General features: G+C 37.2%; 1 long non-coding RNA gene across 4 annotated transcripts; it reads right to left on the bottom strand.

Annotated features, from left to right (window-relative positions):
* Nucleotides 1–1,941: 1,941 nt before the first annotated feature.
* On the bottom strand, nucleotides 1,942–10,989 carry LOC127862543 (uncharacterized). Of its 4 annotated transcripts, none has more exons than XR_008040671.1 (10): nucleotides 10,420–10,989; nucleotides 9,883–10,007; nucleotides 9,659–9,742; nucleotides 8,586–8,716; nucleotides 7,654–7,800; nucleotides 6,988–7,136; nucleotides 5,899–6,174; nucleotides 4,368–4,495; nucleotides 3,781–3,954; nucleotides 1,942–2,601 (listed from the first exon to the last, which is right to left on the bottom strand). It is a non-coding gene; the product is annotated as an uncharacterized LOC127862543 (long non-coding RNA). The 4 variants fall into 4 exon arrangements; XR_008040668.1 differs by having other exon boundaries at nucleotides 10,351–10,988; XR_008040669.1 differs by having other exon boundaries at nucleotides 6,003–6,174; nucleotides 10,351–10,986.
* Between the last annotated feature and the right edge of the window lie 7,069 nt (nucleotides 10,990–18,058).

Genomic DNA, 18,058 nt, shown 5'->3' with positions numbered 1-18,058 from the left:
CCTGAATCCGATTCCGGTGCTACTTTTCCGATATATGGACCCCTTAAAGAATTATTGATGTTTGAGTGATTGGTGGTTAAGTCTAACCATTATATTTAAGCATTTGTTGTATTTTGAACTACGGAAAATAAAACATTTCATTACACCTAATCGCTGCATTCAAGATTTGAGAGTTGTTTATCTCACTAATACGGACGATCATGTTAAAAAATGAATGGATGAATAGATAAACAAGACAGTGCGAAAATAAACAATTGTTAAAGTGATAGTATGGGCATTTTTTCACTGTTGAATTAGTTAAAATGTGGTAACTAACCCTTTATCTACAACCCATCTTGCTACCAGTTGTTTACAAAAAATATGTATTATTTTCTATATTTTACATGACTCACCCAGTCCTCTAAGCCGAAACGATCCGTAAAACAAAATTGTGTCTTTGTGTCGTATGAACGAATCTGCATGAAAATTGCATTTAGACTCACATCGTTCATCGAATCATTTCTGTCGTCAGTTGTCAAAACGAAAGTACGGTTGACATTCAAATGGATTATTTTGCTCTTTCCAGCATATTGTTTTAGTATTGTTGATGCTGCATTAACAAATATAAGTGTATATGAAGTGAACACACCAGAAATAAACACAGCGGTTGCGATAGACGCCTTCATACCGTTAGATGCCCATAATATCACTTTAAGCTTCCAACACAAAGCACAGGGAGAACCCAGGGACGCATTTCCAGTAGTTTCGATACGTTCATTATTATGCCTTAATGGTGACGAATACATTTTAAATAGATGCATATCAATCACTCATTTAGTCAGTCACTCACTCACTCCTTCACTCAGTCAGTCACTCAATCACAAAGTCACTCACTCAGTCAATCAGTCATTTAGTTTCGCGGATCACGATTTTGGTTTCAATTATCGGATACAGTTAGCCCTTAAATAATAGTGTAAGTTTGTTCGCACTTTTGTGTTTGAAAAGTCTTTTCGCTTAGCTCAAGGCAATATTGATTCAACGAGCGAGTGTCTGTAATATTAATACACTGATGTGTGTATTAATTTTAATATTTTCAGACAAAAAACCCTGGGTAGAACCGGTAGGATGATCGTATGGTTTCTACAAATAAAGTAAAGATGAAAGATTAACGCAAATTAAATGAGCCTAGCTCTGTGGAAAGGGGGGTTTAATGCATGTGCGAAAAGTGTCGTCCCAGATAAGCGGTCCGAATGACACTTTCCGCCTAAATTAATGTTTGCTAATAACAGAATTCCTTAAAACGAAAAATATCATAAAAGTGGTAAATGTTGTCCCTGATTAGCCTGTGCGGAATTCACAGGCTAATATGGGACGACAATTTACGCACATGCATTAAACCCTCTGTTCACAGAGCGGGGCTAAAATATAATTTTGGAATAAAACTAGTCATTGAAGTCTATACTGTAAAACGCATTATTATTCGGGACATGATCTTTTTCTGTCATGTTTTGTTTTTGAGTTAAGTTTACAGTATTTGAGTTTGGAGATCAATGGGTACAAAGGTAACTTACATGATTTTATGTTGGTATGTTTTAATTGCTCGGAAAATTAAGCGGCTATAAAGTGTGGAATGCCCAATATGTGCTGGTGATGGTGTTTACATCTTTCATTAAACCAGGGAGTTTATGGTAAATACCCTTAAGTATTCCTATTCAATCGCAAACATGGATTATAATGAGCCGCACTCTGAGAAAACAGGGCTTAATGCTGTCCGCACAGGCTTATGTTTACTTCCTTTACGCTTAAAAAATCCGCCGGAAAGTGTCCACCCTTATTAGCCCGTACGGACTGCACTGGCTATTCTGGAAAGATGCTCTACGCACATTCATTCAGCCCTGTTGTCCCAAATACAAATTTATACAAGGATTAAGTCTGACAACAAAAAAAAATACAAACACACCCTTTCATCTTCAGACGTATTTAATAACATGTGTATAGCCATATTTACTATTATAGTACATATTCCTAATAGTCATCTAGTATACAAACACACGAAATAACTTAGCGCAACATTTGTGATGCACATAACATTAAATGTAATGAGACAACACTGTCGGATATGGGTCAAAAAGGGCCAGCATCAGTAATTATAATACATGTATAATACTTTGCAGAAAACGTACAATAACAAAGAAGCTTTAAATAGTAATGGGAGCAATACATATAAATTGAAGCTCTTAACAGACATTAGGGCTCTAAAAACACAAGTGAGCTCTAAATAGAAATGGGAGCTCAAAATAGTTATTGGAGCTCTAAATGGAAATGAGAGCTATACACAGAAATGGGATGGAGGGCTTTTGTCAGAACCGCTAAATACGAGGTTTTGCCCATTCTCTCTGCCAGCAAAATTTCAGTCTCTGTCGAACAATTTTAAGACGCGGTTAATCGGCTTTCATGCGTTGTCTGTGTTTCAAGACCCACTCAGCGTTGGGGTTGACCTTGTACAGAGCCAACATTTTCGTGTTGTCGGGCAGGCAGCGTTCACCAATGTTTCCCCTAACCTCATAGAGATATGTGTCAACATCAGCCGCAATAAACTTCTTATCCTTACTGGAGGATTTTCTGAAATTACACAACAAACTATGGTCTTTTTTTGACAACGTGTTATAAAGACTGACAGCGCCTTATACTGGTTGACAACGTGTTACAGCGACTGACAGCGCCTTATACTGGTTGACAACGTGTTATAAAGACTGACAGCGCCTTATACTGGTTGACAACGTGTTACAGCGACTGACAGCGCCTTATACTGGTTGACAACTTGTTATAAAGACTGACAGCGCCTTATACTGGTTGACAACGTGTTACAGCGACTGACAGCGCCTTATACTGGTTGACAACGTGTTATAAAGACTGACAGCGCCTTATACTGGTTGACAACGTGTTATAAAAACTGAAAGCGCCTTATACTGGTTGACAACGTGTTATAGCGACTGACAGCGCCTTATACTGGTTGACAACGTGTTATAGCGACTGACATCGCCTTATACTGGTTGACGTGTTATAGCGACTGACAGCGCCTTATACTGGTTGACAACGTGATATAGCGACTGACATCGCCTTATACTGGTTGACAACGTGTTAAAGCGACTGACAACGCCTTATACTGGTTGACAACGTGTTACAGCGACTGACAGCGTCTTACACTGGTTGACAACATGTAATAGCGACTGACAGCGCCTTATACTAGTTGACAACGTGTTATAGCGACTGACAGCGCCTTATACTGGTTGACGTGTTATAGCGACTGACAGAGCCTTATACTGGTTGACAACGTGTTTTAAAAACTGACAGCGCCTTATACTGGTTGACAACGTGTTATTGCGACTGACAGCGCCTTATACTGGTTGAAAACGTGTTATAGCGACTGACAGCGCCTTATACTGGTTGACAACGTGTTATAGTGACTGACTGCGCCTTATACATATATATATATAATAAGATAATTCTGACGGAAATTAACCCATTTATGCCTAGCGTCTAGAAAAAAGGCCTTGGCAAACAGCGTAGACCCAGATGAGACGCCGCATGATGCGGCAGGACCAGGAGGTCATGGGTCCGATCCCCACTGTGATAGCGATCTTGAGATCTCCCCAAAATACACTATGTTCTATTTCTACCCAAGAAAAGAAAAGGACTCGATAGCGTTACGATAAGTCTTAGGCTTGCAATGCAACTGAGCTAAAATAAATAGGTTTAAACTAAACTAACTGTGTACGAATGTTTCTAATGACTTTTCACCTGGCTGAGAAACATTCACCGTCACATTTCTGATCTCATACACGGTGGTGGATGGTGACGTCACAGAGCGCGCCGTATCTGGGTCTGTTGTAAACTTCCCGAGTAACGTCTGCGTGACAGTGGCGTCAGATACGTTGGGGAACTTCAGGGGATCCCGGATACAACGGTCGGCGGCTGCCAAAACAGAAGGACAATCAAAATAATCCCTTTAACAGCCAGGCGTCATTTTTATTTTTTTTGGTTCCCATAACCTTATGTATCTGAACATCTATTATTTGGGCACTTTTTAAGGTGCCGTGATGACTTTCGGTTTATATTTGGTTTCGGTGTAACCACATGAGCGGGAACATTTATTGTTGAGGGAACATTTGAAGGGATGATCTTTTTGGTTATCATTTTGTTCCAGTATAACAACGTTAATTTGAACATCTATTTTTGAAGGCACATTGGTCGGGATGACTGTTTGGTTTCCTTTGGTTTCGGTGTAACGACATTTACTTGAACATCTATTGTTGAAAACTTACATACCTGTTTATTTGTTAGGTTTTCGGTAAATCCGGTAAATTTGCCCACGTAAGACAACTTACGGTATCCATCACTGGTTGTGTGAACGTCACAGTGACGTCATTGTCGCCATCTGAGCAGTCGACGTTGATGACGTAAGGTCCGTTCTCTGCTCTTAGCGTAACCCCCATCCTTATGTTAACTGTATATCCTGAAAACGTTCAAGCGATGAATTATATGAGCTTCAATCTGGGATAAAGGGGCTTAATGTATGTGCGTAAAGTGTCGTCCTATGTAAGCCTGTGCAGTAAAAACAAGCTAATCAAGGACGATAGGGATAACGGGACATAAAGTGTCGTCCTATATTAGCCTGTGAAGTCCGAACAAGCTAATCAGGGACGATACGTTCCGCTCTTTTTTGCATTTATCTTGTGAGATAAGTCTCTTATTGGTAAACAAAGTTTAGGCCAAAAGTGCCTTTCCTGATTAGCCTGTGCTAATTAACATGGGCTAATCTGGGACGACACTTTTCCAACATGCATTTAACCCGTTTTCCGATCGCGCGTCCATACCCAGTGTTAAAAATGTTTTTATCTGAAAAAATGCGTTATATAATCCTACTTCACCGACGATTAACAACATTCAAATGAAACATTACATAACATTGTTATTATAAGCAAGAAGACTTCTCGACGTTCGCACGTGTTTATACCAAATAGTGGGGATTTTTAACCGATGTCCGTGCTTTAAACTCACTTATTTCATCCATGTTCTTATTCAATGCCCTCTTTTGGCAACTTGCTCGATAATTGTTTGTTATTAGCGCTGATGCAGGAATCCAATTAATTTTGTGGTGCTTCTTCAAATAATTTGTTTAAACAATTTTTCTTGAGATGTTCAACTTGTGCATAAAAGAAAGTTTTAATGCTGCTTATGGCAATGTGAAATACATCAGAATTAATTGATTTAATAAGCCTGTGTTCTTTTCCAAAAACTGATTTTTAACGCATTCATGTACACGCCTATGCTGCACGCAACGTGAAATTTAGGCACCGATTTCAGACGTATTCAATGATGTGTTTTTTAATCTTAAGCTATCGGAATAAAATGCTGGGTAAAAAACTTTCTTGTACGCACAAAAGATTTGTGCAAATGTATCTCAAAAACTTAAGATATTTGCAAAATAAAGTTCTTAACGTTGTGTTTACATTCTGTCCAGCTCGTGTGTAAAGCCCTGTGAACCCCCCGTTGATCCTGCATCGTGTATAACGTTGATATCACCATAACGGTATGATAAAAGGCACATCTGTGATTGCATACAGTAGAAAATAATGTCTCCGCGTTATCTGACTTAGCCAATTAAAAATGAGTATTATATACGAGGTCATATAAAACTGAAACTGATGTGACCTTAAAACGCATTTATCCGTGACTCCATTGAGTCTTTTCTTTTAAAACTAGGCTAAATGTATGGTCGTAAAGTGTCGTCCCAGATTATCATGTGCAGTCTACACAGGCTAATCAGGGACGACAATTTCCGCTTAAGCTGGATTTTCGTGTAGAATCGACTTCATAAAAACGAAAACAACATATAAAAGCGAAAGGTGTCGTCACCTTTTAGCCTGGGTCCGCTCAGAGACGACTTTTAAAGCACATGCATTAAGCCCAGTTTTCCCAGAACGAGGATTAAATTGGTATTGATTTTTCCAGTTTATTACTTGGTGCCACGCCGGCGACCACTTCAAAAAGGGCGTTTTCCGGCGCTCTGGCAGAGCACGTAACGGTGTAGTCGCTATCGGTGACGCTGAATGTGTGAAGGGTTTCGGTGGCGTGTTTGAGACCGTCGAAAATGTTAGATCCGGTAGCAGGCAGTGCAGTGAAAACCGGTGGCTGAAGTCAAATAATAAAATCATTACACAGGATATTACGTCATCACTATCAAAGATTTTCTGTTACTAGTTACCATTTGGCATGGATATTCACTGAATTTCTAGCTAGAACAAAGTCAAGTCAATACTTTTATCAATAATCGAAGACCACACGTCCAAAACAGTGCTGTCTGCACTGGCTAATATGGGACGACACTTTAAAAGTCCCACGCATCAAACCCGGTCTTCTCAGAAATAGGCTCGTATCTTTCAACAAAACGTTGTTAAATCCTCAAGCCAACAACATCGGCTCAAGCCAAAAAATGAATGTTTCTCTCGATAGCAAATATATATGTCAAACATTATAGACTCGGAATAAGTTGTTGCTGCCGGCATAGCTACGCGCAATTTGCGTTTTTGGATTCAAGCGACAAACACTCGAAACGAAGAGTCACTGTTTATATGAATTGCATCAGTTCTTGAGAATGTATTTTAAAAAATCAGGATTGGTCGTTTTTGAAAGAGCATACACAATATACAAACAGTATATTGCTCCTTAAGCAATTCATTAGAATTTCCATATCCTTTAACCCATTTATGTCTAGCGTCTAGTAAAAAGACCTTGGTAAAAAGCGTAGACCCAGATGAGACGCTGAATGATGCGGCGTCTCATCAGGGTCTGCGCTGTTTGCTTAAATGAGTTTCTGTAAGAAATATTCTAACTATAGTTATAAATATACTGTACATCCCTAATTTTGGAAAGAACTTGATCCCATCTAGAAGGATGGGAGAGTCCACTAGGCATACGTGGGTTTAAAACGTGAACGCAACTTACCGAGTCCACGATGTTGACGTTAAACGTCCCCGTGATGTCATTGACAACGTTTCCGTCTGTGCACTTGATTGTTAGCGGCAGCGGAACAGCCTAGTCATTGAAGTCGATAGACGCCTGGGTAACGGCGTTTCTGATCCACACTTCGAACTCTGTAATACAATGGAACTAGATTTCAGCCCTCACAATTAATATTTCAAAGCGGAAAATCTCGTCTCTGATGAGCGTACGCGGACTGCACAGGCTATTCTGAGACGACTCTGTACGTACATGCATTAAGCCCCGTTTTCCAAGAACGAGGCTCGTATGAGTTACGTTTACTAAGACGTGTTAAATACTGACATATAAAAATAAGTTAAATACTGACAGTAACAGTTGAAATATTTATATGAACCGCCCTCTGTGAAAATGGGGGTTTAGGCATGTGCGTAGAGTGTCGTCCCAGATCATCCTGCCCGGTCCTGTACTTGCTCATCAGGGACGAAACTTTTCGCCTTAACAGGACAATTTGCCAAGAAGAGACTTTCTTGAAACGAAAAATATCATAAAAGCGAAAAGAGTCGTTCCTGATACATACTGCACAGGCTAATATGGGATGACACTTTACGCACATGCATTAAACCCCTTTCTCACAGAGCGCGGCTCATTTATTTTTGACTAAATTGTTACCCGGTTTCTAGGGATCGGTCGGTGACGCAATTTTTCTGATCTCATAGACTGTTGTCAAAGGTGACGTCACAGAACATGTCGTATCCGGGTCCGTAGTTGTGAACTTCCCCAATGACGTCGCACAGCCACCGAACCAGCTTTAAATTCCTGTGGTTAGAAAACAAAAAAAAATAAGATGCTAGATCTTTAAGCTAGGAACATGTAACTCGTTTTACGATTGATTTTTTTGGATGCACTGATTAATTATTGCAACAATTATAATATCAAAAAACAGATTGGTTCCTGATCAGCGTCATATTAATCGGACGTGAAGTAAAAAATGTGACGTCATTGTATAATATCATAAGGACTCTTCCTAAAAAGGGTTTTTAATGCATGTGCGTAGAGTGTCGGCACAGGCTAATCTGGGATGATTCTTTCCGCTTGTATGGTATTTTTAGTTTCAAGGAAGTCCGTAAATCAAGCTTAGGCGGAAAGTGTCGTCCCTGATTAGCCGTGCGGACTAATGTTGTTTTTTTGTTTTTTTCAAAAAATGTATCATTGATTCAACGACAGAATGCATGCATTTTACTCACACAAGCAAAAGAGCACTTGTGAGTTGTGAGTTGGAACAATCTTTAAAATATATATTCGTGTATGGATAATTATCTATCAAAATCAATAAAATAATATAGCGTTTGTAATGCCCATCATCACAAACGTGGAACAAACGCCTAGTACTAATACAGCGAGTAGACACAACGCTGTTGTCCTTAAAAGCCTGTAGATTTCAGCGGAAACGCGTTAGAATGGGCTCATTAAGGTCATTGGATTCGAACCTGTATCTAGCAAATGATAACACTTTGGTCATTGGTGTCATATTAAAACTTTAAACAAAACGGTAATAGACGAAGAAGTACCGGGAATTCCCGAAACAGCCCGAAGTTACTAACCTGTATCCAGCACGTGATAATACTCTGGTCGTTGGCGTCCGTGACGCTGAACGTGCAAAGTAACGTCGCCGTCTGAAAGCCGTCGTTACGTGCCGGCGACAACGTAGCCGAAGTCCGGAGAAAACGGGTTTCTGAAGCAGTGTGTAAATTAAATGAGGTATTTTCATGAATCTGGAAACATCATTACCTGCTTGAAGCCATAACGACCACAGAAGAGTACTATACAAGTGAAAAATGATGTTCGAAAAATATTCATATCCCCGACGTACAGCCAATGCAGCAGTATGTAAATTTTGTTTTTCAATATCAAACGCCTTAGTGATCTTTGATTTCTTCATGTTCAAATCGACAGGCGTATCCCATCTCCATATTGACAGCGAACTAATATATACGACATATCGTATGTAAAAAAAACACGCCTGTCAAGTTAATTAACCTCAACATTTTTGGCCACTTCCTTTCTTTAAGAATAACCAACACACTTGTTTGGGATATCTTTAGTCGAAGCGTTATCTATATATCTTGCAGAAATTAACTGAGTTTACATGTTACAGATGTTGCCCGTGTGCCGGGACCTTGAACTTGATTATCCAAGATCGAAGCATTCTTTAGCCCAGCTGCTATTAGGAAATTCATCTTACAAGCACTATGACTTTGACATGTGACCTTTTGACTAGAAACGTAAAAGGCGTCGTCTGCTCTTTCCAAGTAGCCAGCATACCAATTCAGATGGTCGTAAGTCAAAACGGTCTCTTGATAACAAAGGGAAACGAAATTGCCGATCTACACAGTCTGGTTCAGGAGACGAATTGTTGCATAATCAATCTTACGGAGAATTCCGGAAATAGTCGATGTATCATGATTGTTGTGATCTATCTTACAAAGATTGACGGACATAATTGATGCATCACGATTGCGACCGACCGACATATATGTTAGAAGAAATATATTCCCACTTTTCGGGCGGTGGAATAACAAATACAACGGAATGAGTGCTATAATGTATATTGGGAAAAGTTACGCCAATGCAGACATATGTATGTTGTCAATAGTTTTATACGCTGAACGCTTACCTCGACTTCAGTGACCTTATTTTCTCCCCTGAAGGGCCACAGGGGCAGGTCGATACATCTGTAGTCGAGAAGACGCTGGACGACCTGTAAATAAATCTCAAATACACACACACTCGACTTCAGTAAACAGTATTTGCTTGACAATAAACGTTTTGACTTATTCGAAAAACACGTTTTAACAAATACCTAAATCATTTTCAGATATTGATTTATACTATGCTTACGTCATCTGCTAAGTTGATGGTCCTTGATGACGTCACAGGGTTGATAGCGTCAGTACACGTGACGGTGATCGTGTAACTCGTAGCAGAGTCGTAATCAAGCGTGGCAATCGTCATGACGTCGAACCCTGTCAAAAAAGTACCTTAACATGATTGCTAAGTCAAAGGTGTCACCGATATTTAAACTATTTTACCATCTTTGAACACTCGCATTAACAAATATTCCTCCTCCTCCTCCTCATCACCATCATCATCATCATTAACATCATCATCATCATCACCATCACCACCACCATAACAGCATCGCCATAAGCAGCAGCAGTATCCTGATCATTATATTCCTACTCTTCATCAACAACACCACTATTACAATCATCATCATCATTTTAATGACTGCACCACTATCACAATAATCATCATCATCATTTAAATTACGTCACTAAACGTACGTATTACCATCAACAAACTCACGTAACGACGTCTACACATTCACGTAATGACGTCACCAAACTTAGGTTGAGCTCCGGTAGCGGTATCCACCTTAGTGATGCCAAACTTTGCGCCCTCCGGTGCGTTGATGGAACAGGAAATGGCGTCATCCTGGTCGGTGGCGGTGAACTGATGAACAGAAGTGCCCACTGGCAATAGGTCTCCCAGCGGACCGGAAGTACCGGCAAAATTGGTTAGAACGGAGACCTTTAATGAACTTTGACTTTTATTTCAATTTGAAAGTAAAGCAAATGCCATATATATAGAATCATGCTTTCATTTAGAGAGATACAAACATTGTGTAATGTTTCCCATGATATAGATATATAATATCTAAGTCTAAGCCATAACATAACGGAATATATAGCATATATCTTTGTCCATAGTGTTTTCACTCAATTAACTCGATTATTCTTTTATTTTGGGAATTACCGACACAACTTTGGAATATCGTCAAATATATCAACATGTTTTTTCAATGTTGTCCAAAAATATCAGGCCATGCTATGTTATCTAAAAACAAACGCTTTTCTTCAGTCTACTGGGTTCTTCACAACGGGAACTAAAATACACAACTTCTATGCCTGGAATCGAACGTTGCCTGTATCTTGCTATGCTCACGCTGCCTCCCCCCACCCCACCCCGACGCCCGCAACGCTTTGGCGATCTACAATTTGAAATACTTTATATATCTGTCATTGCCTTGTCATTGCCTTGACTTTACACATTGCCTTGACCAATCAACGGACCGACATACCGAGCTACCCGAAACACTGCGTCCATGCATTCTTCCGATTGCGGTGCTCATGTTGGAGAGAATACCTGTGAATTCGATAAAAAAAATAAGCCGCCCTGGGGTAAAACGGGGCGTAATGCATGTGCGTAAAGTGTCGTCCCAGATATATCTGTCTAGTCTACAGAGGCTGATCAGGGACGACACTTTCCGCATTAACAGGATTTGTTGATAGCAGGAGACTTTTTTAAAGAAAAATGCCGTACAAGCGGACAGCACAGGCTAATCTCAGACGACACTTTACGAACTTGCATACATCCCGTTTTCCCAGAGCTCGGCTTAAATCTACACATACCACGTCCGAAATGTCCACCTTGTAACTGCTTGTGATTTGGTCCGTCCCGTCACTGCACGTGATCGTCATGGATTTTTCAGTGGTGACGTCATGATTCAGCGTACTCGCCTTCAGCCAAAGTTCGTAGGCTGCAGTAAAAAAAATCGCAAACTTGAACTATTTGACAATAAGACTGCAAGAAATAAAAATATAAATTATTGGATAAAATCAATGTAATGTAATATAAAAATAATGAATTGAAAAAAATATATAAATATTTAACAAATATTAAACAAAAAATAATTTATATATATATATAATATTGCTGTAGTTATTGTTATTCTAAATTATAACCAACCTCACGTAATTTCGTGCGCGTTTTTTGTGCCCAAGGATCATGCGTTAAGCACTTTGGATCATTCAGTAATGTTGTCATTGTCTGGAAATAGTATTAGAGATCAGCATGTGTAACCTTGCAGTTGGCTGTATGACGTATATCTCGGCCTATCTGACGGACCTTAAGACATCATGAATAACTTTAACATACAAGCAATAATTTTACTGATGCCAAAAAGTGTAGTTCAATTCGTTACAAAGCCAACTGCATATACCATAGTTTTGTTACACTTTTAAGTAAGCTTATGCTGTAAACGTAATCTTTTTTAACGGACACTGTGGGTCAGGTGGTTTGGGAGATAAGCTAGAAGAGAGACACCTATCAGGGTGTGTGCAGTTCAATATGAAACTCATCATGCCATTAAAGTCAGATTCCTGCACCACGGAAACACCTATGTATCCATCCGGAGCGAGGTAACATTTGCAAATTTCCCATGGATCGGTCACCCACCTTTCTGCCCGTGTATTGCGCCAGGATAGGTTTCAAAATCTATGAAATGATATGATTTTTAGCTTCACTTGATCGCACATTTGGCATTGCTTGGGTAGTATTGTTTGGTGGAACGTGCAGTCATTTCTTTTCCTTTTTTGTTGCACAGACCCGAAGTAGGACATGCCATCAGATTGTCAATAGAACCATTCCCACAACTACTACCAACCGCTGCGTGGACTTTCTGTAATTCGGTTTCAATGAAGTTATTCAACCCTTCCTTCGCAACGTTGAGAGCTATGCATGCCTTGAACCAGTTATTGGTCTATTTTTCAGTGAATATGTTTGTGTTTGTCGCCATCCTGTCTGAATGTTTCACCCTGTTATTATGTCATGACATCAACTCGTTGATCAGCATCAGTCCTGTCATCAGTTTTCCCTCCATGCATCATTTGACTGCACATCACACATCACCTATAAGTACAAAATTACAAGTAAAAGGTCCTTGAAGATATGTAAACATATGTGCGTGCCGTTTAGGAATGCACTCTCTCACTCTCTCATTTGATACTTGTACAAATCTAAAGAATATGTAGTATCCTTCAAAACATTCCATACCATAATAAAACAGTATGTGTGGACAAAATGTAAAATATACAAACTTGCTTTTGCATTTTTCACCTAACAACATGCGTCTTATGCCTTTGTTACAATTATTTAAGACCTTGTGTATATTGTTTGTTTTGTGAATATGTTTAAATTTCAATGATATTTTCAATTTCATACCTAGTATTGATCTAGCGACTACACAAGTCATAAAAACAATAGTTTCTAATATCACCGTGTGTATACAATACATATAAATACATGAACACTTGTATTGTTTTTCACCAGTTGTATAAGTGTTCGTGTATAGTTTTATAACTGAGTGTGTCAAGAAATTTAACTAATTACCAAATCATGAAGCTAACTAATGTAATACCATCAAACTGTCTCACAGTAGTATTTTGGATTTAAAATAAAGAGAACCAGATTATCATTTACATTGTTTTGACATTAAACAACGAACTGAGATTTCGAAATTAACTGTGCTAATGAATTCTGCCTTTCTCTATTTAAACTTTGTCAAACCATTTTGATAAATGGCACACGCCATTATATGATTTTCTGAGAATGCTCATTTCACGGTTTAGGTAGATATCAATTTGCTGCGGACAATTTTTTTAATTAAAGTGCATTAAAGGTTTGTTTACAAATGTATTGTTACTAGACAAATAAAGCTACCATTTGGCAAATCTTCATAAGAATGATGCTACTGTTTGATATTGCTGTATTTAAACTTTAATATTCCAACTTATCTGATATCATGCTGCTATGTTTCAGACTTAAGTGAATATTAAGGTCAACACATTTAAATGCAAATATATGTTGTCCTTAATGCATTTTATATTCAAACTTTGGTCATATAGAGGATATAGGTGGTCACACAAAATGGAATTTTTATAAATGTATTTTATTATAAGGATAAACTCATATAATCGACAATACAATCATGAATATCGATTGTTGCACTGTATTCGTACACTGTATTATTTCTTTGCAGAGCATGAGGCATAAACATTATCTTTAACTTCTTACGAGCAAGATTCGCTGGCACAATCAAAATTAGTTACAGAAGTATGTGTTACGTTAAATCCACACACTTTCTGTGAATGTGTGTATTTATATATATAAATATATATAATATATATATATATATATATATATATATATATATATATATATATATATATATATATATATATATATATATATATATATATAATTATATATATATATATATATATATATATATATATATATATATATATATATATATATATATATATATATATATATACTAGGAGATTGGCCATTTACGGGGTATTTTTCAATATGAGACCCTTGTTGCGGGTTGTATAAAAATTCCGGGGTGCATTTTTCACCCCACAATTTAGGACACGTATTTTTTCATTCTAAACCATGCATGCATCATTTTGGTGACATATGGCAACAAGTCGGTTTCATATCGAAACCATATATATAAAACCCAGTTATTTCCCTTTTGTTTAAGCTCTACAATCCAATTAAGCGCGCATGTTGAGATTACACTATCAGATATCATAATGAGCCAGAAATACAGCTGGAAACTTCGCTCTGCTGATCTGTAAAATAAATCTTCGTGTTACTGATGTACATGATTTGAAATCTTAGTTTGTTGAATTTTAAGCTTGAAAAAAAGAAAGCTATTTTTATTAAGAAATAAACGTTTGAAGTGGTTTCATATTGATGCATTAATTATTGAGAACTGTAGGTAATTTGTAGCAATTAAATAAATACAGTTAGTAATGCGCGTATACAGTTTTGTTTATTAAATCGGAGATTTAGGCTAATGTGTGTTTTACATATAATATTAAAAAAATACTCATTCTTTTTTTTTTTAATCTTACAATTTTCATTGATAAAACTGTTGCTGTCAAGTAGCATTTGGAGAAATATAGTAAAGTTTCATGCCTGTGTGGTACTAACAATTCCTACATTTATGTCGTGTTTTGTATCGATATAGTGGATATGCAATAACTGTCAATTTCAATGCTGGTCAAATACATTTTTGGGTATACATAAGAGAAAAAAATGTAATACTTTTTTATTTTTACCAGAGTTGCGACACCTTAAGGGTTTCGCAGGATGGAATGAGTGGGGAGATCAAATCAAATTGTAAACCGATTATTTCTACCAAAAAATTGGGTACGAAAAACATTTGGGTACGAAAAAAATAAATGGGTAAGAATAAAAAAATGTGGGTACGAAAACGTTTGGATACGAAAAAAAATTGGGTACGAAAAAAATGGGAACGAAAAAATAATTGAGTACGAAAAAATTTGGGTACGAAAAATTTGGGTAGAAAAAAAATGGGAACGAAAAAATGTGGGTACGAAAAAAAATTGGGTACGAAAAATTTTGGGTAAAAAAAAAGAGTGGGTACGAAAAAGTTTGGGTACAAAAAAAGTTTGGGTACGAAAAAATGGGTACGAAAAAAAAAATGGGTACAAAAACATGTGGGTACGAAAAAAAATTGGGTACGAAAAAAAATTGGGTACGAAATAAATGGGTCCGAAAAAAAAAAATTGGGTACGAAAAAAATGGGTACGAAACAAAAATTTGGGTACAAAAAAAATTTAGAAGGAAAAAATTGGGTACAAAAACATTTGGGTACGAAAAACATTTGATTAAGAAAAATATTTGGGTACGAAAAAAATGGGTACGAAAAAAAATTCTGGGTACAATGGGTTCATGTTAAGGTTTTAGCATGGCAGACGCCGGTGGCGAAAAGACACTTCATGACACAATGAGCTTGCTATGACAAAACCTTTTGTCCGAAAACAGCCGAGCTCATATGCATAAATCAGTGAGTAATAGTACTTATACTCAATAAAAGCTAGGCACAGCGTATAAAATCAGAACCACTGGGCCGAATCTGCTGAAACTTGGTCGCATTATAGATTATGGTCCAAACAAGCTACAGAATGAGCGCTTCTGGACCTGACAGCGTAAAACATTAACCGATAACGGACAGCACAAAATGGGTCATTTTGTAAAAAAAAAAGTAAACTTTAAGTGGCATTTAATGACTTTAAGACATCAGAAAGTTCAAATGTTTCATAATCTGCACACTTCGACTTGTTTGTTTTTTTTTACAAATTTAGAAGCATTTATCCTTGGGGTGTATATAAACCCTGTTATTCAATGTCAAAAATAGCTAAGCAGCAATTCCCCTTTAACATTATTCCTTATATTTAATTGTATTGTTTAAAAAGATAACTGTGTATATTTAATCATAATGGCTCCGTATTTCACACTTGATAGGCCACTGCTGGGGCTTGAACCCAGAACTCATCTCACATTGTAAGATGCATTTTTCAATTAAACTACAATGACTGTATCGTGTGAAGTGGAGCCAACATACGCCCACATAAGTGAAAAAATCATTACGTCGATATATTTGTCCTGGGCGTTTTCGGACATGTCGCATAACTGTTTACAACAAAAGATGTATACATAGATAAATATACATACATGTAAATGGGGAAAAAATGAACCGTCTATTTTTTATTTTTGCTTCATATAAACACATTTCCTAGCCATGATTTAAAATTATATCATGTTGAAATCATTTTTAGACAGAATATTACTGAAACTGCAATAAACAATAAGATGGATAGATATAATGTTTAATTCTATCTTAATGTTTAATTCTATCTAGTACAATGAACAAATGTTCTTCCGATGCCATTTTCACTAAGGTATAGGTATTGAATCCTGATATATATACGACTAAAAATGAACATCTAAACAGCAGTATTTTACATGAAGAGTACTCACAAAACCACAACAATAATACTCGATGAATGGGCTGTCCGAAATCCGAAAAATATGTACACTACAATAACAAGACGTTAATACAAAATATGCACGTTAACATTATTCAAGATATGAAAGCAATATATCAAGGGATATAGGAAATATTTGGGGTGGTACGCACACTTTAACATAGAGTCAGTGTGCAAATTTCACTTTTAAAACCACTAGCCCGTTCGGGCTACCAGATGGAATTTTTCACTAGCCCGAACCAAAGTTTACTAGCCCGAACTGTTTATCACAAGTTTTTAAAATAAGTTGATATTTTTGCGGTTCTGGATAGATTTTATTGCAGGTAGGGTGTAATTGATAGGGATTGCAACTAACAGTTGATCCCAATTAACTGGAAATGTTATTATAATATTTCAATGACACAATACGATTATAATATTTATGTATGAGGATATTCGTCAATCAATACCTTACATGCAGTCAAGATGCAAAGGTATATATCCAGTCTGTAAATAATTTTAGATGTCAATTGTCCCAAATTTGAAATCCGAAACATTTAGCCGAAAGTCTGAGGCCGTATGATAAAGCGAATAGAGGGCAGTGTCTCCTCCCCCTAGCTTACTGTTCTTTTTTATAGTCTTTCTAGGTCCAATTCTGGTGAGTACAATGTGAAAAATTATCAACCAGACCATCCGTAACATCGCATGTGTATTCATCATTCTAGATATTTTTTTATCAAGAATGTCGAAAATAAATTAAAATCGACAGATAATACCGTATCTGGAAACAACTGTCCAAAAACATATCAATGTCAGTCTTTGCACGTGAAATAAAATATGCATATCGTTTGACTGCCAAAACTGAAAATCAGTAAAAAGTAACCAAGCAACTACGCTATCAATATATAATTTGGTTGACATATTCTATTAAAATATGATATTGCAATGTGTTAATTCGTCAATAGATCATTACAAATCCAAGATGGCGGACATTTAAAACATTTGTAGACTTGTATGGTTTTCTGAAAGTACAGCAAATTGAACAAGCTGGGTAGATCCGCATTTTATTCGCACGGTATCAAAAAAAAATGTCATTCAAACTCTGTCATGTCAACATAATCGGAAGGGTGAGGAAACGCGATACGAAGCTAAATAAACCCTCTAAGGTATGGTTCGAAAAATCAATAGCCCAAACGGGCTAGTACCCATGGAAATTCAGTAGCCCGAAACAAGATCAACTAGCCCCGGGCTAGTGCGAATTTCAAACACTGTAGAGTTATCAATAATATGCATATTCTACATGGAAAAAGTGTCATAATTCTTACGAAATGCAAGTGAAACAGTTGTCTGCTCTTGTATTTAGGTTGGGGACATGTTGGTTAAGAAAT

The sequence above is a fragment of the Dreissena polymorpha genome, chromosome 16, assembly GCF_020536995.1.
Source record: "Dreissena polymorpha isolate Duluth1 chromosome 16, UMN_Dpol_1.0, whole genome shotgun sequence".
NCBI lineage: Eukaryota > Metazoa > Mollusca > Bivalvia > Myida > Dreissenidae > Dreissena > Dreissena polymorpha.
The sequence above is the reverse complement of the archived record's forward strand: the minus strand, read 5'-3'. Positions and strand labels throughout refer to the sequence as shown.